General features: G+C 44.4%; 1 long non-coding RNA gene and 1 other non-coding gene across 2 annotated transcripts in view; both read right to left on the reverse strand.

Moving 5' to 3' along the window:
- The window catches only part of LOC116475683 (uncharacterized), a 71,355-nt gene that overhangs the window by 10,305 nt on the left and 38,248 nt on the right, over positions 1-22,802 (reverse strand). Inside the window, exons 2-4 of the long non-coding RNA XR_004249955.1 lie at positions 10,441-10,510; positions 6,022-6,142; positions 4,945-5,040 (exon numbers count right to left, since the gene is read on the reverse strand). This is a non-coding gene — a long non-coding RNA (uncharacterized LOC116475683). The remainder of the gene's footprint in view (positions 1-4,944; positions 5,041-6,021; positions 6,143-10,440; positions 10,511-22,802) is intronic.
- Positions 9,678-9,784, reverse strand: LOC116477247 (U6 spliceosomal RNA). Its single transcript, XR_004250408.1, has one exon. It is a non-coding gene; the product is annotated as a U6 spliceosomal RNA (small nuclear RNA).

Here is a 22,802-nt window from a genome sequence, read left to right on the forward strand (position 1 = left end):
AGACATACGCACTCAAAAGTTTGTTGCACCACTATTTATAATAGCTAAGACATAGAATCAACCTAAATGTCCATCAATGACAGATTGGATAAAGAAAATGTGGTACATATACACACAGCATGGAATACTATGAAGCTATAAAAAAGAATGAGATCAGGTCTTTTGAAGGAACATGGATGGAGCTGGAGGTCATTATCCTTAGTAAACTAATGCAGGAACAGAAAACCAAATACCACATATTCTCACTTATAAGTGGGAGCTAAATGACGAAAACACATGGACACGTAGAGGGGAACAACACACACTGGGGCCTATTTGAGGGTAGAACATGGAAGGAGGGAAAGGATCAGAAAAGATAACTATTGGGTACTAGGCTCAATACCTGGGTGACGAAACAACCAGTAGCGCAAACCCTCATGACACGAGTTTACGTATGTAACAAGCCTGCACGTCTACCCTCCAACCTAAAATAAAAGTAAAAATAAAAATAAACAAGATGTCCCCAAGGACACGGATTCTATGGCTCCCCTCACATTTTAAAGGATTCAGGAATGATAAATACCAGTTACCCTCTCGGTTAATCAAGAGATTATTCATATTCCGACCTCAAATTGTTTAAGCTGAATCTAATCATGAGGAATGAGGGAACAATGAGGCAAATTGAATTGGAAGTTGGAAATTGAAGGATGTTCTACAAACCAACCAGCCCGCCCACCCCAGCTATTCATGGTCAGGGGATGGGACCATGATAATCGACTTAGAAGTTGGAAATTATCTTGAGCTGTGGCCAGGTCAGCTTCCCCTTAGCTGGAAAGAGCTGCACCCCTAAACAGCACTGAGGTCCTGTTTGGCAGGGAGAAGGGCCTGCCACCAGTACAGTCAGCAACAGAAGGGCTGGGTCCAAGTCTGAATGTTGACATATTTGAGCAGATGGAGAAGGAAGGAGGAAGTTAGGGGAAGCTTTGTAAACAAGAATGCAAGGTAGCATGCAAGAACAGAAATGCATTCTACTGGGTCTGCATTCTTTACGTCATGAAGGACATAATCTAACAGAATGCAAAAATAGAAGCAAGTACAGGTACAGCATGGTGGCTCACGCCTACAATCCCAGCACTTTGGGAAGCCGAGGTGGGAGGATGGCTTGAAAGTTCGAGACCAGCCTGGGCAACAAAATGAGAGTCCGTCTCTACACAAAATCAAAAAGTTAGCCAGATGTGATGGCATATGCCTGTGGACCTGTGGTCCCAGCTACACAAGAGGCTAAGGCAGAAGGATCACTTGAGCCCAGGAGTTTGAGACCAGCCTGTGCAACAGAGTGAGGGCCCTTCTCAAAAAAAAAAAAAAAAAGAAGAAGAAGAAGGAAGGAAGGAGGGAAGGGAGAGAGAGAAAGAAAGAGAAAGAGAAAGAAACAAAGAAAAGAAAGAAAAGGAAAGGAAAGGAAAGGAAAGAAAAGAAAAAAGAAAAGAAAAGAAAAAGTAAGTAGAGTGCCTGGTGCCCAGTGGAACCAGTGAGATGATGGGCTGGACTAGAACTTATGACAGAAGTTCACAGGTGTGGAGGATAAATGGGAAAGACAGCTATGGAGAGCCTTGCTGAGCAAGGAGACGTCTTCTAATCGAATCCAAGGATACAGGACAGCCACCGTGGGTCCCTTGGCAGTGGCTTGGTGAGTAGAGACCATTATTTTAAGAAATGCCAGTCTGAAATGAGGCAGCAATTTAAATATTTTTAAAAGTTCAAATACTGTTTTAATTTTATTCCTTTTCTCTGCAAGCCCAGGGCACAGAACCTGGAGATAGAGCCGTTTCTCTTTAAAAGTGTTGCTGCCAAGTGAAGCAGGCCTGCCAGAGAATGCAACCTGCAATATAGAAGAAACTAGCACATGTGTTCTAGGTTGTTCCAGTGGAATGTAGCGTCTACTTGAATTTTGCTAAAGCAATGCCAAGTTTTTTCTCTTTCAGTAAGTTTGAGTTCCTATGGGCTAGAGAAATCGTTTTTCAACTCCTAAGCATAATACCATCACCATGGAACCAGCAGGAATTAAGCTTCACCTCTCCCATTCCTCTCACTTTTTAAACTGTTTTACAACAATTTACCTCCCTCAGGACACTTTGCCCTCTGAGCAACCCAGAGATGCTAAGCCCAAGTCCACGTAGCGCTGCCCTGTGCCTTTTCTCACGACTGCAGGGCACGAGCCACCCCACTTCTCAGCCTTGGCTCATGGCTCATTAGCCACCAGGGCTTAGTTTAGGGCCAAATTCAGCTCATATTGCAACCTTCTGGCTGCCAGGGCAGAAACAAAGTTTGAAGGTTGTTCTGTCCAAACAATTTGCTCCACAGAGCAGATTAATTTCATACTGGCAAAATCCATACACTTAATAATTATCTAGACTGGGGGTAAAGTACCAGTAAATGGATTGCCATATAAAATGCAATTTAAAGAATAGAGCACACAGAGAAGAAATCTGGGCGTGTTCTTCCAGCTATTCCAAACCAGATTCATGTACAAAGACCTTCCATTCTGTATCTACTGCCCCACCTTGTCTTGTAGGCTCCAGAACCATATGTCAACCTTCACCTTCAACAGCTCCTTTTTGCCCTTAGTAAACTAATCAGCCCAGGTAAACAAACCAACAGTAAACCAACCAGCCCCTTGTGAGTCAGCCTCCTGCGGACACTCCCCTACCCATACCTACCCCATATAGCAATCACACACAGGAAATCTCTTGCAGGTCAAAGGCCCCATGCTGTCCTGGGCCTCCGTGCCTTTGCACGTGCTGCCGCCTCTGCCTGGTGCCTTCCTGCCTGGCTCACTGGATCATCCTTCAGAATGCAGTTCAGGGAGCATCTCTGTATGACATCCCTGATCATCATGCTGGCTGAAGTGCTTGTCTATGCCTTGCCATAGTCCCCGCCATGGCTGTATCTGATGAGTGCGTTGATCTGTTTAGCTTCACACTAGGTTTAGTGGGGATCTATCTGGGCCTTTCATCCTTGTACTCCCAGCCCAGGCCCTTGTTATCTATTCCAGGACTTCTGTAGGCACCTTCATAATAGGTCTTGATGCTTCCAATCAACATCTCCCCTCCCCAGTTCTTCCTTTTCACTGCCTCCAGAGTTGTATCTCTAAAACACTTCATTCCCCCTTTATTCTGCTTACAAACCTTCTATTGTTCCCCATTGCCCCAACTCTGTGGCAAGCATTCAAGACTCTTGCCAACCTGATGCCAAATTTCTCCTTTATGTTCTTCTTCTACCGTTTCAGGCCATAGATCCATGCTACAGTCAAGAGTTCCCCAAAGGGGCCATAAAATGTCTCTTTTCCACATTGGCTCATGAGGTTTTCTCCTTTTCTATACCTGATAGGCAAACTTCAATTGTAAGACCAGGTAAAATGTTACCAGTAAATAGCTCTCAACTCCCAGCCAGAGCCAGAATTCATTGCTTCTCTAGGGGCTGGTAACTTGGTCCAGTTCTGCTCAGCTGCTCCTTTGTTGCAGACTGAGCCCACGACCAGAAGCCTCAGCTGCTCCAGCAGATGGTGGCTAGAATTTTTTGAGTTGTTTTTAACCTGGTGCGCTGAGACTGGGGTGAACCTAGGGAGCTGAAGCAGCAATGCCACGCCCCCAACACATCATACACACACAGACACACACACACACACACACACCAGGCACACACATAACATGGACTTACAACATGCCATCATGTTGGCATGATGGGCACATTATAAGGATGGGCTGGCAGGGCGCAGTGACTCACGCCTATAATCCCAGCACTTTGGGAGGCCGAGGCAGGCAGATCACTTGAGGTCAGGAGTTTGAATCTAGCCTGACCAACATGGTGAAACCCTGTCTCTACTAAAAATACAAAAAAAAAAATTTGCCAGGCATGGTGGTGAGCGCCTGTAATCCCAGCTACTCCGGAGGCTAAGGCAGGAGAATCGCTTGAGCCCGGGAGGCAGAGGTTGCAGTAAGCCGAGATCACGCCATTACACTCCAGCCTGGATGACAGAGTGAGACTGTCTCAAAAAAAAAAAAAAAGAAAGAAAAAGAAAAAGAAAAGTAAAAAAGTAAAGAAAAGAAAAGGATGAGACTCTTGTCTTGAGCACTGATCAGGTACTCCATTCCTCCTTGTCACTGGATTCTGTCCTGAACTCCATCCAATATGGCCAGGGCACCTCCTTGGTGCTCTGTTACATGCTTTGTCATGAACCCCATCTTGACCCCAAGTGGAATGATCACTCGGTCCACTGCAGGCAGCCTTCATGAATGCACCTTTCTATAGCAGGATCCACTTAATCTTCCTGAAGTGGGCACAAAAAACAGGCTCTTAAAACCTGCATCTGTCCTCTCCAACTCTTAACACAATCTGGTACACAGTTTTCTCAGGCAGCCCATGCAGAGTGGGTAAGTGTGGAGGTGTGTATTATTCTAATCCTTCCAACACAGCTTCTCCAGACATGCCTTCCCAGGGCCAGTTGAGAGCAGGCTGGATGGACAGTGCGGTGTCTACCCCTGATGTGTAGTCCAACTTACTCAGTGACGCTTCCTGCTGCACGTAGATGCCTACAGCCGGTGGTGTTCCAAGGTGAGAAGGTGGGAGGGGAGCCAGATGCATGGTTTGCTACAGGTGCAGACAGTAGAGGTTTATAAGCAATAATAAAACCAAATAAAAGGTAATTCGCTTTTTATGAAAAGCCCATGAACTGGCAATTGCTGACAAATGGGCAGTTCTACATAATGGCTGTGATAAAACACCTTCCTCACAAAGTAGTTTTTGGGTTTAAATTCTAAACAATTTCTGTGAGTTTTAATTAAATACATGTAAGCTTTAAATTAGCAAATTGTATTACTTATCCATTGATATGCATTGTTCTCTACATGAAAGCGAATTTTGGAACTCCCTGTTAGTCATACTGTCTCCTAATACACACAGACTCACCTGCACAGTCTCAGTGGCACCAGGATAAGCCCAGAAAGGTCAGAGTTTCCACCAAGGCAGTTGTTTGTCCACCTCCTGGGTACTATATATGTCTGCCTTTACATAATGCATTTCAAACAAAGAGAAAACAATGACTGTAAAGATAAAGAAATAGAACTTCAGTTGCTTCAATACTGCCATTCCATGTAACCACTTGTAGTTTTATTTGTATTTTTAAAAATGTAGTAGTGAAACAGAGCATGCACTTCAAGGCATGGTATTTTTTAAACTTTTTTAGAATGGAGGTGAAATTTATAGAACATAAAAATAACAATTTTAAAGTGTACATTCCGTGGCATTTAGTAAATTCACAATGTTGTACAACCATCACCTCTGTCGAGTTCCAAAACTTTTCATCATTCCCAAAGGAGATTCCATGCCCATTATGCAATTACTCCCTGTTCACCCCCATTTTTGGTTGCAAGTACAAATTTTGGTTCACACATGAAATTTTTTACTAATTTTTAAATGCACATATATATATATATACATATATATATATATTTTTTTTTGAGATGGTGTTTCTTTCTTGTTGCCCAGGCTGGAGTGCAATGGTGTGATCTCAGCTCACTGAGATGGAGCCACCACGCCCAGCCATAATATATTTTTAGTTTGAAATTTTCTTTATTATTATTTGTTATAAACTGTAATTTTATCATCTCATACTACAACAAACATGTAGGTATAAGTCTTCCCTGTTTTCAAAAGTCGTATTAATGTTATAAAATAGTTAATCTATTTCTTTTTATTTTACTATAATATTTATTTCACTTCTTTTTTCTTTTTTTCTGGCATAACAGTATATATGAAGTTCAATTTTTAAAATTTACTGACTGTTTTTTTCCTGGACATTGTTATTATCTATTCCATTTTTATGATTATTACTGAAGATAATTTTGTTGTATAGATGAAGATTGATAAAAATGAATTCATTCTGGGCGTCAAACAAGCCAGATACACACTGACCATAGCTGCACAAATGTAGCTTGGTCCCTGTTTGATCATTGCTGTTTCTGCTCTGCAGTTGGGGTCACATACCTTGCTGACTCCTCCTACTCTTTAGTCATGCATGGGGAGTGTAGAGGAGGAAAAAACTTTTTTCTTCTTCCTCCTGGGTTCTCCAGCTGGGGGTCTGCAAATGAGACTGACAAAAGGCAGTCTAAAAAACAAGAGAAAAACAGAGTTTATTAACATATGCAATGCACGTACTCACAGAAAAACTCAGTGATGAGCAAGTCAAAGGGATGGTTAGAGGTTGGGGCTTATATAACATCTTAACAAAGAATAATAAATTTGTAGAGAAGTGATGAGACAAAGGAAAGGATTTTAGGCTTCCAAGGTGCTATGGTTTCAATGTCCTTTCCAAGATTCATGTTGAAATTTATTGCAGGGCCAGGCATGGTGGCTCATGCCTGTAATCTCAGCACTTTGAGAGGCTGAGGTGGGAGGATCACTTGAGCCCAGGAGTTCAAGACCAGCCTAGGCAACATAGTAAGACCCCATCTCTAAAAATAATTTATTGCAGGAGGTGGAGCTTTTAAGGAGTGATTAAGTCATGAAAGTTTGGCCCTCATGAATGGATTAATGCTGTTATCACAGAGTAGGTTAGTTACTGAGAGTGGGTTCCTGATAAAAAGGAAGAGTTTGGCCAGATTTCCTCTGTTTCTGTTTCATGGACTCACTTCCACCTTCCTCTCTTTAACCATGGAATGAGCCTTGACAGATGCAGGTGCCATGCCCTTGGACTTCCCAGCCTCCAGAACTATGAGCCAAATAAATCTCTTTTCTTTATAAATTATGCAATCTGTGGCTTCTGTTATAGCAGCAGGAAACAGACTAAGACACAAGGGTAGAAAACTGTGGGAAGATATATGAGGGAAACTAATAGAAAGTCAGGATTGTCTTAGTAAGGTTCGTGGTATAGATTCCCCTCATGCTGTCACTGGGCTAAAGAAAAAAAAAAAAGTCGGGTGATTAAGCATCTAAACCTACTTCTAGGCAAATGGTGGGGGAAGGAGAGGAGAGTGTTTTTTTGGTGTCCACTGTTTTCAATTGTTTTCAGCTTCAAATAATCCTTACACCAAAGTACAAATTTTAGGGTGGCATATTCTGATCCCCTACAGTAGCCATCTCTAGAGCTAGCTCCACTCAGGAGAGACTGATGCTCCTTTAGCTTCTTCCTCTTCTCTGAGTCCCTTACTTCATAGGGAAGCCCAGTGTTTCCAGCTTTCACTGCCTCTCATTAGAAATAGGTTGGAGATCCCCTCCCAAAAAACTGGCTGGGGCAGGTGAACTCAGCACATGCCCTGGGGGCACAGTTCACAGAGTGGAGCAAGCCCCAGCACATCCAGAAGATTTCATGGAGCTTCTTTTTTCAAACACTCTCCTTAGTAGACAGGCATGTCTAAAAGTAAATAAACAAACTGGGAAGTATTGCAAAATATTTTCTCTCAACAGGTATAACTGAATGATCTTGCCTTGCCAGAGGCGTGAGGACTTCCTAACCTTATCTCTATGGGCCTGGCATGTTTACACCCAGCAGCCCTTAGCCTTAGTGATGGGAGATTATTTGAGCCAGTTTGGCCATCTGGGTGCCCATTATTTGAGGACTATTTTTTTAAGTTTAGGTATATGTTTTAGTATTAAAGAGAATGCTGAGATAGTATCATCAATTATCTATCCCAATGAGCCCAAGAGGTGTGATAACCAAACAGGCTTAAAAGCTTTCATCTCCTCACTCTGCATACAATATTGCCGAGAACCTCCCCATAAATGGAGGCTAATCCACAGAGAGGCTGATAAAGCTTCAGCTTTGGGGCTCCTCACTTGTGCAAGCTTCTTCCAAAGCTCCATACCTAACTGTGTATTCATAATTTGTGTTCTTTTTCTTAAACAGGTCTGAGGGGAAAAAGAGCCAAACTGTTTTTCTCCTCCTATGCTTTCACAACATAGAACGTTTCTTTGATGAGATATTTCCCCACATACCAAGCAATTCTCCAGCAGACACCAGCTGGGTGTCCTCTAATTCAGTTTAATTCTGACACTGTCTACCTGATGATAGTATCAGATCCCACTGGTTAAGGGCTCAGTCCCACAAGTTTGCCCCTACCCCCAACTTCAGATGCACATCACAAGCCCCAGGTTGTGACCTGTGCTTCTGACCACCAGCTATAAATTGGGGTTCCCACAACTCCCTCCTTGGGTTTGATTTATTTGCCAGAGTGGCAAACAGAATTCAGGGAAACACTTTACTTATGTTTATCCATTTATTATAAAGGATATCACGAAGGATACAGATGAATAACCAGATGGAGGAGACACACAGGGCAAGGTATGTGGGAGGGGGCACAAAATTCCCATGCCCTTTCTGAGCATGCCCTCCAGGTACCTCCACATGTTTTGTAATCCAAAAGCTCATCCAAGCCCTGTCCTTTTGTTTGTTTGTTTTTTTCATGGAGGAGTCATTATATAGATATAACTGATTAAATCATTGGCCATCGGTGATCACCTGAACCTTCAGTCCCTCTCCCCAACCTGGACATTGGGGACTGGAGCTGAAAGTCCCAATTCCCTAATCATGCCTTGGTCTTTTGGTGACCAGCTTCCATCCCAAAGCTATCTAGGAGCTCCCAGCCACCAGTCGTCTCATTTGCTTACAAAAAGACACTTATCCCTTTAGAGATTCCAAAGGTTTTAGGAGCCAGGTGTCAGGAACCAGTGGCAGAGACCAAATATGTATTATTGATTATATCACAATATCATAACAGAGTTCCCCAAATTATATAAAGTTCAAGCCCCACAAATCCTGGATTGACCCCTGCTTCTACATACCCCTTTAATGGACCTGTGTGAGAATTTCTAAGGGAACTATGCCCCTGAGCAGACACTTAATTTGATTAGCTGGTGCCAGATCATTCTCCAACCTGTGCTCCCACCAGCAGCAGGAAAATGTTATTCCCACACCTCTGCCAGCATTGGCATTCTGAAGCTCTCTAAATTCTCTAGGTTAATAGCTGTATAACAGCCTTACAGCCTTACACAACCTTGAGTGATTGTAAATTGTCTGAATATGTCAGCCATTTTTCATCTGGGGTACTATCAGGATTTCTTTGTATATTCTAGATATTCATGCCCTTTGTCACTTTTAGACCTCATAATCTCTTCCCAAGCTGTCATCATCTCTTCAGTTCAACTGCGATGTCACTTGTTTACAGAAATCCTTAATTTTGGTGTAATCCGATCTATCAATTTGCCTTGTGGCTTGCACTTTCGAAGTCTTGTTTAAGGATTTCTTTATCCCTTCCAGGTTGCAATGCTTTTCTCCTGTTAACTTTATGATCTTATCTTTTACCTTTAGGTCTCTTGTCTGTTGGAAATCTCCTTTGTATGTGGGTTTAGATATGGATCCTACTTTAATTTTCTCTATCTTTCTTTCTCTGCCTATTTTTCCATCACCATCTACTAAACAATCCATCCACCCTCTATTTAAACTGTGGAGCCAACTCCACATTGTATGAAATTCACAGGTAAATGCAGAGCTACCTGTGAACCGTCTATTCCACTCCACTCCCACATTCAAAACAACTTTGTAGGGTGTCTTGCTATCTGGTAGGCAATTTCCCCTCTTTATTCTACCATTTGGTTTAGCTCCCTGTGGAACTTATTTTTTCCTATACATTTTATTTATTTATTTTTAAAATACGGAATGCTTCATAAATTTGCAAGCCGTTTTTGCACAGAGGCCATGCTAATCTTCTCTGTATCATTCCAATTTTAGTATAGGTGCTACCACAGTGAGAACCCCCATACATTTTAGAATAAGTATATCAAGTATCTACAAAAAAATTACAGCTAGGATTTTAACTGGGATTGCACTAGATTTATAAGTTAATTTGGGGATGTTTGACATCTTTATAATTTAAGTCATGTCATCGAAGACCTGGCATGTCTGAGGGGAGAGAATTGTGAGAAGAGATTAAAATAGATATCAATGAATGTCTTGGAGAGGGTCCCAAGTCCTGTCCTTACCATTGGCCTTGCTTGAGTTTGGGGGCTGGGCAATAAAAGCCCATTTTAGTCAAAGAAGAACTGGGTGCAGAGAGAACTATGTTTCGCTTCCCTGGGTGTGAACCAGAGGCTCTGCAGGCATATAAGAGAAGCCCCCATCTGGCAAGGACTGGGTGAGAGGCCAGAGAAGTCAGTGTCTCAGAAGCCCTCCCAATACCCAGCAGGGGGAAGAAAAAGCAGCCAAGCGTGCCCAAGCGCGCTCAAGCACCACAGGCTTACAGAGCGAAAGGAACCTGGGAATATGTGGGCCTGGTGACGCGAGGCCATGGTGGATTTGGGCACAAGTGGTAGATGCCAGCGCATGACTAAGAGGACAAGATGTGCCAAGTTTCGGCTGAGTCAATGCCAATGGAAGGCAGAGAATAGTGTGAGCCAGAAACTCCCTCTTACCAGCGCCTAGGTGCTGCAGTGCCCTCTCTCTCTGCACACGAACTGCGACAGCCTTCAGGGAGAAGACGACCTAGGAGGAGGGGAAAGATCCAGAAATTGACTATTGATTCAAGGAGTCATGAGTTTTAAAGCAAAAGTTATCTTGAATTGATCGGTTCAGTTTTGTGGAAATAAATCGTCACATTTTATTTTTACCCCTGAGATACTGAACTATGGTGGTTATATAAATTTCATATCCACTATACAACTTTTAGTTTCTGCAGACTGGATTTCAGTAGTAGAATAAAATCTGTTGAGGAGGGACTTAGAGAATTAAATATGACGTAACTATAGTGAGGCAGGAAGAAATTGAGGCATAGGCCAGGCACGGTGGCTCACACCTGTAATCCCAGAAGTTTGAGAAGCTGGGGCAAGAAAATAGCTTGAACCCAGGAGGCGGAGATTGTAGTGAGCCGAGATCATGCCACTGCACTCCAGCCTGGGTGACAGAGCGAGACTCTGTCTCAAAAAAATGAAAGAAAGAAAGAAAGAAAGAAAGAAAGAAAGAAAGAAAGAAAGAAAGAAAGAAAGAAAGAAAGAAATTGAGGCTTAAAGAAACCAAAGGCTTTGCTTCTCATAAAAGTGGATTAATGGCAGACAAATGTGGACGATTTTATCATTTCCAGGCCTCACTGTTTCTAAACTTAAACAAATACTTTGAGGGGATTCTGGAATAATCCTCCTGAGACCACAGCCCTACTCACAGAGCTCTTCTAGGTCGTGGAAGCTGACCTGAGAAGGGGGAGCACTTCAGTGTGGCCACCTCTCTCCAGAGTAAAGTCATCGCCACGCATGAAGTGCCCAGAGCACAGAGGCTGGCTGGGTTTCCTGCTGTTGCCTGGTGACGCCCTGTCTCAAACAGAATATGCAGCCCCTCGGGAGGTCAGGCATCCTGCAGCTGGTCTGGGAAGACCCCTGATCCAGTGGGAAGAGATGGGTGTGGCTTTTATTTTAGGAGATGGGGTCTTGCTATGTTGCCCAGGCTGGTCTTAAACATCTAGCCTTGTGTGGCTTTTAAATATCCCTTGTTTATGGACTAAAATGTTCTCTAACGAAAGGCAGATACTGCTTCGAAGATGCACTCCATTTTAGTTCTGGCATTGGAGGAGTTTGGAGTGTTTTCTGTGTACAACCCTCCCTGTACCTCTAGCACAAACAGACAATGAGACCCTCTCTCCTACCCCTCACCAGCTCTAGGGAACCCAGAGGAGTGGAAGCAGGCCACTTCTCCTCTGAGGAGAGCCTCCTCCAAACCATGCAGTCTTTGGGCATCAGCTGCTGCCCCTGCTGTGTGGGCCAAGGGGACCCCATCTTGTAATGGCCTCTGGCTGTAGAGTCCAGGCAGATCTCGCCTTCCATCCCAGCCTTCTCTGAATTTGCCGGCCAGCCATCATCATCTTCTTCTCTCCTTTGAAATGGAGGCTCAGGAACTTTGACTCTTTGCCCTTATCGTTTGTAGGGGCCTGTCACAGAGCTGGCTCCAGGGTGTTCTGTCCAGGCCCCTTGGCCACCGTTGCTCCGCTGCTCTGGTACCATGGGGGACATGAAGCTTCACTAGGGCTCACAGTCACTCCAGAACTCCCCTTGGGAAGGGAGACCCTAGTCTTTCCACCCTGGGAGCCCTCCATGTTGACCTGAGGCATCTATTCTACAGCCTGTTCCCCCAGCACTCAGCTAGGGTAGGAAGCAGGGACCCTAAACCTGCGTCCATGTTCTCATCCTCTGATTTGATACAGCTCACAAGGCAAGGAAGGTTTTTACATTTTTAAATGGCTGAAAAGAATAATAACAGTTTGAGACACATGAAAATTATATAAAATTCAAATTTCTGCACCTGTAAATCTTATTGGAACATAGTCATACTCATTCCTTCACATATTGTCTATGACTGCTTTTGTGTGACCATAGCACAGTGCAGTACTTGCAGTGGAGACTATGGGGCCCACAAAACCTGAAATATTTACTGTTCAGCCCTTTGCAATAAAGGTTTGTGGACCAACCCCTGGTCTAGGCTGAACTCTCCCTCTCCTGATAGCTGTGTATAGTCAAACCTACTAGTGCTCCCAGAATGGTGGGGAAAAGCAGATGAGACAACTTCTGCCACCAGCCCAGCAGCTGCCAGAGTAGGGGCCGTGGCTTTTATCATTGTTCTTAGTACCAGTACATATTCCTCTGACGGTAAATAATTTTCAGTAACTCCAAGTTCAAAAGTTATCTTCATAACCTTGTATATCTTTGGAAGAAAAGGTTACTACTTCCTTGTAATAAGTTACTTTTTTACAGTGTTTTAAAAGAACGAATTGATGAAATAACTTCCAAGCAGGAAAATTCTGCTTCCAAGCAGGAAGATTCTCAAACGAGTTCTGGTTAATTTTTAGCTCAATCAGACAATTAGAACTCAGACGTGACAGCGTGCTGGCAGTCACTTGTTCACAGAAATCCTTAATTTTGGTGTAATCCGATCTATCAATTTGCCTCGTGGCTTGCACTTTCGAAGTCTTGTTTAAGGATTTCTTTACCCCTTCCAGGTTGCAATGCTTTTCTCCTGTTAACTTTATGATCTTATCTTTTACCTTTAGGTCTCTTGTCTGTTGGAAATCTCCTTTGTATGTGGGTTTAGATATGGATCTCACAGTCCTCACAGCCCTCGCTTGCTCGGCGCCTCCTCTGCCTGGGCTCCCACTTCGGGGGCACTTGAGGAGCACTTCAGCCCGCCGCTGCACTGTGGGAGCCCTTTGCTGGGCTGGCCAAGGCGGGAGCTGGCTCCCTCAGCTTGCGGGGAGGTATGAAGGGAGAGGCGCGGGCGGGAACCGGGGCTGCGCGCGGTGCTTGCGGGCCAGCGCGAGTTCCCGGTGGGCGTGGGCTCGGTGGACCGCGCACTTGGAGCGGACCGCGCACTCGCAGCGGACGGCTGGCCCCACAGCCCCGGGCAGTGAGGGGCTTAGTACCTGGGCCAGCAGCTGCTGTGCTCAATCTCTGGCCGGGCCTTAGCTGCCTTCCTGCAGGGCAGGGCTGGGGACCTGCAGCTCGCCATGCCTGAGCCTCGTCTCCCTCCCCCGTGGGCTCCTGTGCGGCCCGAGCCTCCCCAAGGAGCGCAGCCCCCTGCTCCACCGGCGCCCAGTCCCATCGACCACCCAAGGGCTGAGGAGTGCGGGCGCACCGCCCGGGACTGGAAGGCAGCTCCACATGCAGCCCAGGTGTGGGATCCAGTGGGTGAAGCCAGCTGGGCTCCTGAGTCTGGTGGGGACTTGGAGAACCTTTATGTCTAGCTAAGGGATTGTAAATATACCAATGGGCACTCTGTATCTAGCTCAAGGTTTGTAAACACACCAGTCAGCACCCTGTGTCTAGCTCAGGGTTTTTGAATGCACCAATCCACACTCTATATCTAGCTACTCTGGTGGGGACTTGGAGAACCTTTGTGTTGACACTCTGCATCTAGCTAATCTAGTGGGGACATGGAGAACCTTTGTGTCTAGCTCAGGGATTGTAAACGCACCAATCAACACCCTGTCATAACAGACCACACTTCTCTCTGTAAAATGGACCAATCAGCAGGATATGAGTGGGGCCAGATAAGAGAATAAAGGCTGGCTGCTGGAGCCAGTGGTGGCAACCCACTCGGTCCCCTTCCACACTGTGGAAGCTTTGTTCTTTCACTCTTTGCAATGAATCTTGCTGCCGCTCACTCCTTGGGTCCACACTGCCTTTATGAGCTATAACACTCACCGGGAAGGTCTGCAGCTTCACTCCTGAGCTGGGAAGACCACGAACCCCACCAGAAGGAAGAAACTCCGAACACATCCGAACATCAGAAGGAACAAACTCCAGACGCGCCACCTTAAGAGCTGTAACACTCACCGCGAGGGTCCGTGGCTTCATTCTTGAAGTCAGTGAGACCAAGAACCCACCAATTCCGGACACAGAACCACAAACTTAGGTATTAAAAACACTGAGGATGGCCGGGTGTGGTGGCTCACGCCTGTAATCCCAGCACTTTGGGAGGCTGAGGCAGGTGGATCACGAGGTCAGGAGATCGAGAGACCATCCTGGCTGACACAGTGAAACCCCCTCTGTACTAAAAATACCAAAAAATTAGCTGGGTGTGGTGGCGGGTGCCTGTAGTCCCAGCTGAGGCAGGAGAATGGCGTGAACCTGGGAGGCAGAGCTTGCAGTGAGCCGAGATTGCACCACTGCACTCCAGCCTAGGTGACAGAGCGAGACTCTATCTCAAAAAACAAACAAACAAACAAAAACACTGAGGACTATCCATATATTAAAATAATTTTGAGTGTGTGTGTGTGTGTGTAGGCTGATCAGTTCAAACAGGGTTGAGAATAGGAGTAGAGAGTTTATCCTCTTGAGGGAGATTTTGAATCTGGTTATAGATTTGTATTGTTTAAAATTTGCAGTCTATCTCTAAACTCATGGACTGAGTGGAGGGGGGACGCTAGGAATGTAGCCATCTTTTGTTCAACTTTGAGAAAGCCAAACTGAAGACGTTACAACGTAACAGTAACTGTATGAACTTGTCTGTTCCTTTGGGCTTTCAAAAATTCATTTATTCAACATTTATTTACTGAGAACTCATCACTTACCCTTACGATGCATTATATTAGAGGCAAAAAGCTACAAAGATGTATGCCACCATCTCTGCACACAGAGAGAATCCAGTAAAGTGGGTGGGTTTTCTTGGTTGTAAGGAGCAGACTCAGCTAGGTTAGCTCAGGAGGGAGATAAATGTGGAACATTAATGGTGTTGGTCTTCCACGGAAGGCAGGAAGAGGCATTGGAAGGAATAGGCCTCACTGCCCTGGGACTGAGGAGCTTCTCTGGCTCCAGGAGGCTCCAGGGTTCTGTGGCAGGAGTTAGGGGGCCGTGTTCACTGGCCTAGCTCAGTCTCCCCTGAGCTGCTTCTTTCCCTTGGCCTGAAACTCTTCTCTCCACCATCACTACAGCTTGCTGATAGTTTCAATATTTTGCAACTGGGGCTTCTTACAACCTATTGTAGCTCCAATTCTTATCTTTTCATTTCAAAGAATCCTACCAAGTCTTTTTTTTTTTTCTTGACCTTTCTTTGGTTAAATTTCCAAGGAAGAAATGGCTTTTAACCCAGCTTTTATGTGTGCGTCAGGTTATGAGAAAAGTTGTTGACCAACCTATCAATTGGCTGTCTTTTTGTTAGGTGTCAACCATGAACCAATCTGCTCTAGGGACACGTTCATACAGGACAAAGTATCCTCACTTAGAGCTGCTCCTTTGGGCTGTCCCTAGCAGGCTTAGTGGGAATGACAGACAATGTGAATAACTTGTTTACCATGGAAATAAATACCTATAAAATTAGCTCTATGCTATGATAATACTATGAGTCAAAGTCCTTGGGCCAACATAACTGCCCAGATGGTAGGGAAAGAAAATAAACCATAGCCAGGTAGGATTAGAGCTGGGGGAAGCTCTTGTCAACAGGGCTTGCTCTTCCGTGGGTAGCCAGGAGGGCAACACCCAGGGGAGTCAGCAGCTTCAGGCTGAGTATTGTATCCAAGGGGTTTCCTGGCAGTCAGCCATCAGGAAGTCATTGTAAGAATTAAAGAAAGAGGAGAGAAACACGAAGGGTGGCTCAACAGTTAACAGGTTTATTTTAAACCTGGGAGGGACTTCTGACCGAGTTAGGTCAGAAGCCACACTCTCTTGCAGACTAAGAGTTTTTAAAGATTCAGGGTGGGAGAGTTTATCAGAGGCTTGGACTGCTTCTGTGTCTCTTTGTTGTGCTTATCTGGGAGGGAGAGTTGTGTGTCTGTTCCCATACATCCTTCTGCAGCTGCAGGCATATCCCCCCAATCTGCCTTTAGCCTCCCTGTCTTAGTGCACCTGAAAGGAAAAGAATGTGATTATTAAGGCCCACTGTTTTACTGGGGCCCATTGTATGGGGGTGAAGTTTGGCAGTTACCCAAGAGACTTTCCTCCCACTTCCCTCTTTGCCTATCTTATCTGAATTTTACTGTCTGCTCTTTCTGGTTGCTTGTAATGAGAAGACAAGTGATTTTCTTGAAATGCATGAGGCTAGACAGGGAGCTGGAACTTAAAGTGGCAGTGTTTGTCCAAGATGATGGTGCTTCTGTCCTGTCAAGCATAGTTTAAGGTGATGAATTCCCTGAGAGCCAGTGATTGGTTGTACCGTACTGAGGGTAAGTTCCAGTCTGACAAGGAAGAGCAACCAAAGTTAGGCAGGATCTCCAAGTTGTCTGAAACTCGGAGAAAACAACTAATCCCAGTGGGAAACTGGAGGGCTAAGCAGACACCAAAAATAGAGGCTCTGTCTTATAGAATGTGCATATTGTGTGGTGCATGTGTGTGCATGTGTGTGTGTAGGGGAAAATACCGATACAACTCTGAGGACACATATCAGTCACAATAACACAAAAGATTCCTAGTGGTGCAAAGAACTTGAGAACTTCACCTACAACATGGCTAAGAGGCTACAGAAGACAGAAACTCAGATGAGTGAGTGAGGATTCAAGGCAATTATCACAGATGACACTTCAGCTGATCTTAACATATGTGTTTATCAGAAACAAAGGGAGGGAGGTGAGGAACCTCAGTCAGTAGAATCAAAATGTTCTGGCTCATCTGATATCTTCCCCCTTGGGCCTGAAATCATCTACATAGCTAAGGAGGTTGTAAGAGAACCCAGAAGGTAAATTACTACCAGTTACATGCCACAGACTGAGGTCCACGCAGGGAAGCCAGCTAGTAGACTGAATCTCCCCTGAGAGTTGGTAAGAACATGCAAAGAAAAGAACCCTGCAGGGCTAAGTAACCCTCTTTTTCATTTTCAAGGAGCAGGGCGTCATGGGCCTTTTTCATCACTTTTCAAAAGTCTGAGCTGCTTCTGTTGCTTCCATTTGTTCACCATGAAAAAATTTACTTAGGTGGTCACCCCAAGTGCTTTAACTGCCTTTATCTGGAGTCAACAGCAGAAGCTTGGCTAATTAACAAAATGATAAAAGTCATAATGATAAATAATAAAAATGGCTTCTCATTGGTAAAATTAGTGATCAGTTAATTAACATGAAGGAAGTGAGAAATGGGCTTTTACAATTGAACCTAATGGTGTTCAATAGGGGGAACTGGGGAACTGGGGTAAGCATTAGGGACAGTCTCTACTCTTAGGTAAGCTGGGTGTAAGATTTTGGCCAGCCCTTCACTTGTCACCTTTCTAAATGGCATAAGAAATATGAGTCTGACCTTGTCCTGTGTTCAGCTGTGAATTCAGACAATTCGGTTACCTGGTGCAATTAAAATCCGGTCTTTAGAATACTGCCCTGTCACTCTTTAAGAGGCCCTTTCATGTAGAGTGTGGACAAAGCACTGAAAAGGTCAGAGGGCTGGAAATTTGCCAAGCTTACAGAACCAGCTGCGTGAATGATTTTGGATCTTCTTACTGATAAATATGTATGTGTGCCAGCATTTGGGCTGAGATCTGCTTTCATTATAACATGATAGGAAGTAGGGTTATGAGGAGATGAGGCGAATCAGATCCCACTACTTCTTGGCCAGGCTTGGGAACCTTAATGATGCAGAAAAGGGATTTCTATAGAGTCCAGGCAGCATTATTCATTTGTCCACTTGGCATGTTTCTCACATAACTTCTATATGTCAGGCATGTGCTCCTGTGTACCACACTGAGGGTACAGTGTTGCATAGGGCAGATGTGCTCCCCTCCCTCAAACAGCTTACAGACCGGGAGAAAAGTGATCAAGCAAGTAATTACGACCAGCGGTGAGTAATATGGCAGGGAAATGCAGAGAAGTGGGGACACAGAGCAAGCACAATACCCATGGGTGGGAGGTTGACACAGTGCCTCCTTTCTGCTGAAAAAACTCAAGTGCTAGAACTTATCCATACACCACTGGACAAATGCCTGAAGGCCACTGGTAGGCCTGACCCTATTATAGAATTTACAGCTCAAGGACATTTTGAAGTCCTGTGGTCATCCTCTTCCCATCAGCTTGGGGTCACGTGGACACCTGGTCCCCTCCTATTTTTATTCCAGAGGGCACTGAGGTTCAAATACACACGCTGCGGTTGGCAGGTTTTATCCCTAGAGACCAAAGCATGAAGAGGCTCCGTGACTTGCCCAAGGGCATTTATTGAGTCGACAGTAGAAATGCGAAGAAAATTCCGTCACCTGACACTGGGGCCAGCTCCCCTTCCCTTGACACATCATCTAAGGGGGAAAATAATCTTCTGAAGTATCAAATAACTCTGGTCTTTTGATGAGTGAGCAAGCTGGTAAGCAAATAATGAGAAAAGTGAGTGTTGAATTTCCCTTGACATAACCCTTTTGGAAAATGCAGTGGCAGATGCAAGAAGAATGTGACTTATATTATAATGAAAGCAAAAATATTTTCAAATAGATTCAGTGGGCTAATAAACAGAAGGGCTGGCTATGAGTGTCAGCCTAAAGGAGAGCAGAGAAAAATATCCTAGAGTTCTCAGCCAGGCAAGATGACTGCTTACAATACACAGCTTTCATATAGGGAGTGAGTGTCCTTTTTCATTCTCTTAGTTATGGAAGGGAAAGGGAAATGCACTCTTCAAACACAGATCACTTAAGAGTAGTCTCACTTGAGAAGCTAGTGACGTGTGCTGATAAAATGACGGGTGCTGGATCCTTGTTGAGATGAGAAAACAATGCCTTTGGGGGTAGAGGATCTGTGAATCACTCCCTCTGTGCCGAAGAAAGGGACTCAGGAGAAGCCTGGCCTGAGTGCTATGAGTCCAGTGACCCCTCAGTCACACTAAATATCTATGAGAACCATGAAGGAATGGGCTTCTACGTTTCAGATTGTGAATTCTGAAAAGAATGAAGTTCCTTACAGAAGTTTATCTTTATTTTCTATTGGGTAGAATTTCTAGAAGCTTCTTTAAAAATTGTGGCTTCCTTGGCCTTAAAGAGTGATAATAACTTTTCCCTCAGCATAATTCTGCCCCACCCTAAAACAGCACTGTGTCTCGTGCTTCTTGTTTGTCGCAACAGCAGCACCTAGGATTAGGTTTCTCCAGTCTTCCTGTAATAAAACAAAACAACATTGAAATGAGTTTCTATGATGGCTACTTTTATGTGTCAATTTGACTGGGCCAAGGGTTTGCCCAGACAGCTGGTAAAACATTATTTCTGGGTGTGTCATGAGGGCGTTGAATTGGTAGCTGCATAAAGAACACCTGCCCTCACCAATGTGGGTGAGCATCATCTAATCCGTGGAGAACCCAAGTAGCGTCAAAAGGCAGAGGAAGGGTGAATGTGCTCTCTTCTTGAGCTGGGGCATCTATCTTCTGGCCTCAGACATCAGACCTATGTATATATATCAGGCCTATGTGTACATCTGTCTCTATATCCTATATATAGATATAAGATATAGATCTATATAGATCTATAGATCAATAGGATAGATCTATATATCTGATATCTATATATAGGATATATACATCTATATATTCTATTCCTATATATAGGATCCAATATATAGATCTATATATCCTATTGCTTCTGTTTCTCTTGAGGGCACTAATACAGCTTCTTTAGGATCTTCCTGTTTAAAAGAGAAAAGGAGGATGACAAGGAAGAGATTTTCCTTTGACATTTAGTTCACTTGGAGGACTCTATTTACTGAAACATTTCTATGGGCTTCGTTTTATAAAGGCAACCATATACAATCTATCCGTGTCAGTAGACACATAGCATCCACACCCCCAGGCAACTTAAGATTAGAAAGCTCAGATCTGGTTGGCCTCGGTGTGCTCATTTGACTCCATTTTTCTTTCCTCATCTGCAAGATATTCAAGATTATTATGTCAATAGATTGATTGTATTGGGGAAGAAGAGGAGATGTCACTAAAGTTGGACATCACTACTTTTTTCCCGGTTTTTCAAAGGTTTGTAGCATGGAAACAAATCTCTCTAGACTAAACTACACAAGAAGCCAATCCCCTTCATATGAAAAACATTCCACTTGACAGGACAAATCCTTTGATTTTTCTGCAAGGAAATTTTATGAAAGAGCCTGGAAGCTTGTTTACAGAGACTAGAGAAGAATAAGCTCCGTGGAGAGCTCTTTCCTGAGACCTGAACACCCAACTGTCTGCTGGACATCATTTTCTTAGACACCCCCAAATTCAACATGTCTAAAACAGAACCTATTTTCTCTTCTCCCTAACCCTCCAACCCTGCTCCACTGAAGTTGCTATCTCATTGATGCCACCATCTTCCACCCAGGTGTCCAAGCTAGAAACCAAGGAATCCTCCGTGAGGCCTTTCTCTCGCATCCTCTCTGCTATCCAGTTAGTTACTAAGTCCTGTTACTGCTGCTTCCTACATTTCTCCCATATTTATCCACTTCTCTTCATTTTCACTGCCTGCCCCTCCCCTGGCGGCGGCTCTGAGCATCTCTCATCTGGATCACTGCACTAGCCTCTTAATGGGGGGCCCTACCTCCTGCCTTGCCCTCCATCTGTTCCCTACATGGAAGGAGAGTGATCCTTCTAAAAATGCAAATCTGAACCCGTCAGTTTTCTGCTGAAGATCCTTCCATAGCTCCCTACTGGGAAGAGGTCAAACAATGCTTAGAAAGAACTTCTTTGTTTGAACTGGTTTATCTCTTCAAAGTCTTGACTAGCCACTCCTACCCTCTCCTACTCCGTTGTCGTCGTCGTCGTCATCGTTGAGCTGTGAAAACTTGTAGGTCCCAGATGAATCTGCCTTGCGGTCTGTCTCCTCTTGGCCTTTGCATACAGTAGCCTCACAGCATGGAACACTCTTTACTCTCACTCTTCACCTAGAAAACTGCTACTGGCCCTTCAGATCTCAGCTTAGAAGCCTCTTCTCAACTTAGCTTACATGCTCCCATAGCACAGCCTGTATGTCCCATTTCAAAGCTCTTGCCTCACTTGGGAATGCAAATGTCTATTTACTCATTTGGCTGTATTCACTGCTAAAATATATGCTTCTTATATGACATGTTAGAAAAGGCAAAACTATAGTGATAGAAAGCAGATCAGTGGTTGCCAGTAGCTGGGGGGAGGGTAAGAGATTGACTACAAGCAGTGCGAGCAATCTTTTCAGGGTGATGTAAATATTCTCTATCTTGATCCTAGTGGTGGTTATACTACCCCGTGAATTTGTCAAAATGCATCAAACTTTACACTTAAAATGAGTGAATTTTATTGTACAGAAAGTATACCTCAATAAAGCTGGTTTTAAGAAAAATTAATATATGATCCTCTAGGGCAGGTTTATACTTAGAACCATCCCTGGCTCATAGTAAGTGCCTACACTAGGTAATTTTTAAACCAATGAATGGATAAACAAATGAGTATTATTTCCTTTCCCCTATTGTTTTGTACAATTGGCATAAAATTATTTTTTAAAGATGTGTTTAAAAAGTGTTCATTTATGACCTACTTTGTCATCCCATCAGTGGAATCGAATTTCTTTCAGTGAAACATGTAAACGTAAGACCTGTGCATGTCTTATGGGAGAAAATGTTTCCAGGATGAACTCAGAGGAGGAGACAGCATTACAGTGGCGCCAGACAGCCGCAGCTCTACTTGCCCTAGGCACGAAGAGGGTGAGAAATAAATGCTTCGGGGGACTGGCTAGCAGCAGTTCTGACGCCTGCTGCCCTGAAGCTTCTTTTCTGCAGCTCCTGGCTGATCCAGGTTCTGGATGCCTCATGTCTTGAAGGCACTGACAATATCCACTTCCTATTCCTTAGCTGCATATGTCTTCCTTCCCATGGACTAGGTAGCTCAGGAAAAACAGAATGGGAGCTCCTGCCCAGACCGCCACGTGAATGCCTGGGTGCTGAGGCAGAGAGACTAACTAGAGACAAGTACCTGCTTTGGCCTGAGACATCTTTGACCAGAGGCACAGGATGTACTTGCTTAACGGTAACCTATACCAGGGTTAATCCTTGCCCAGCTGTTCCAGGTTAGGAGCCCTTTCTGCACTGACAGTCTCCTTCATGAACAAAAGAATATTTTGAATTGGAAAAGATTAGCTTGCTCTTTCCTTCGTTTTCAGTTGAGGAAACTGAGATCAGAAAGGGTGAGAGACTTGGCTGGACTATGACGAGATCGCTGGGGCTGGAACCTTGTTTCTGCACTTGAGGGCCAGCTGCCAGCAGCCTCCCTGCACCACTCCCAGGTGGTTTGCTCGCCCCAACGCACTGCAGTGCGGGGAAGGAGAGTGTGCTCTCCTTCATAACCCAGCAGGGATTAACGCAGGCTACTTAGCTGATTTTAGAAAGTACTTGGTGAATCAA

Source organism: Hylobates moloch, unplaced genomic scaffold (assembly GCF_009828535.3).
Source record: "Hylobates moloch isolate HMO894 unplaced genomic scaffold, HMol_V3 SCAFFOLD_2, whole genome shotgun sequence".
Lineage (NCBI taxonomy): Eukaryota > Metazoa > Chordata > Mammalia > Primates > Hylobatidae > Hylobates > Hylobates moloch.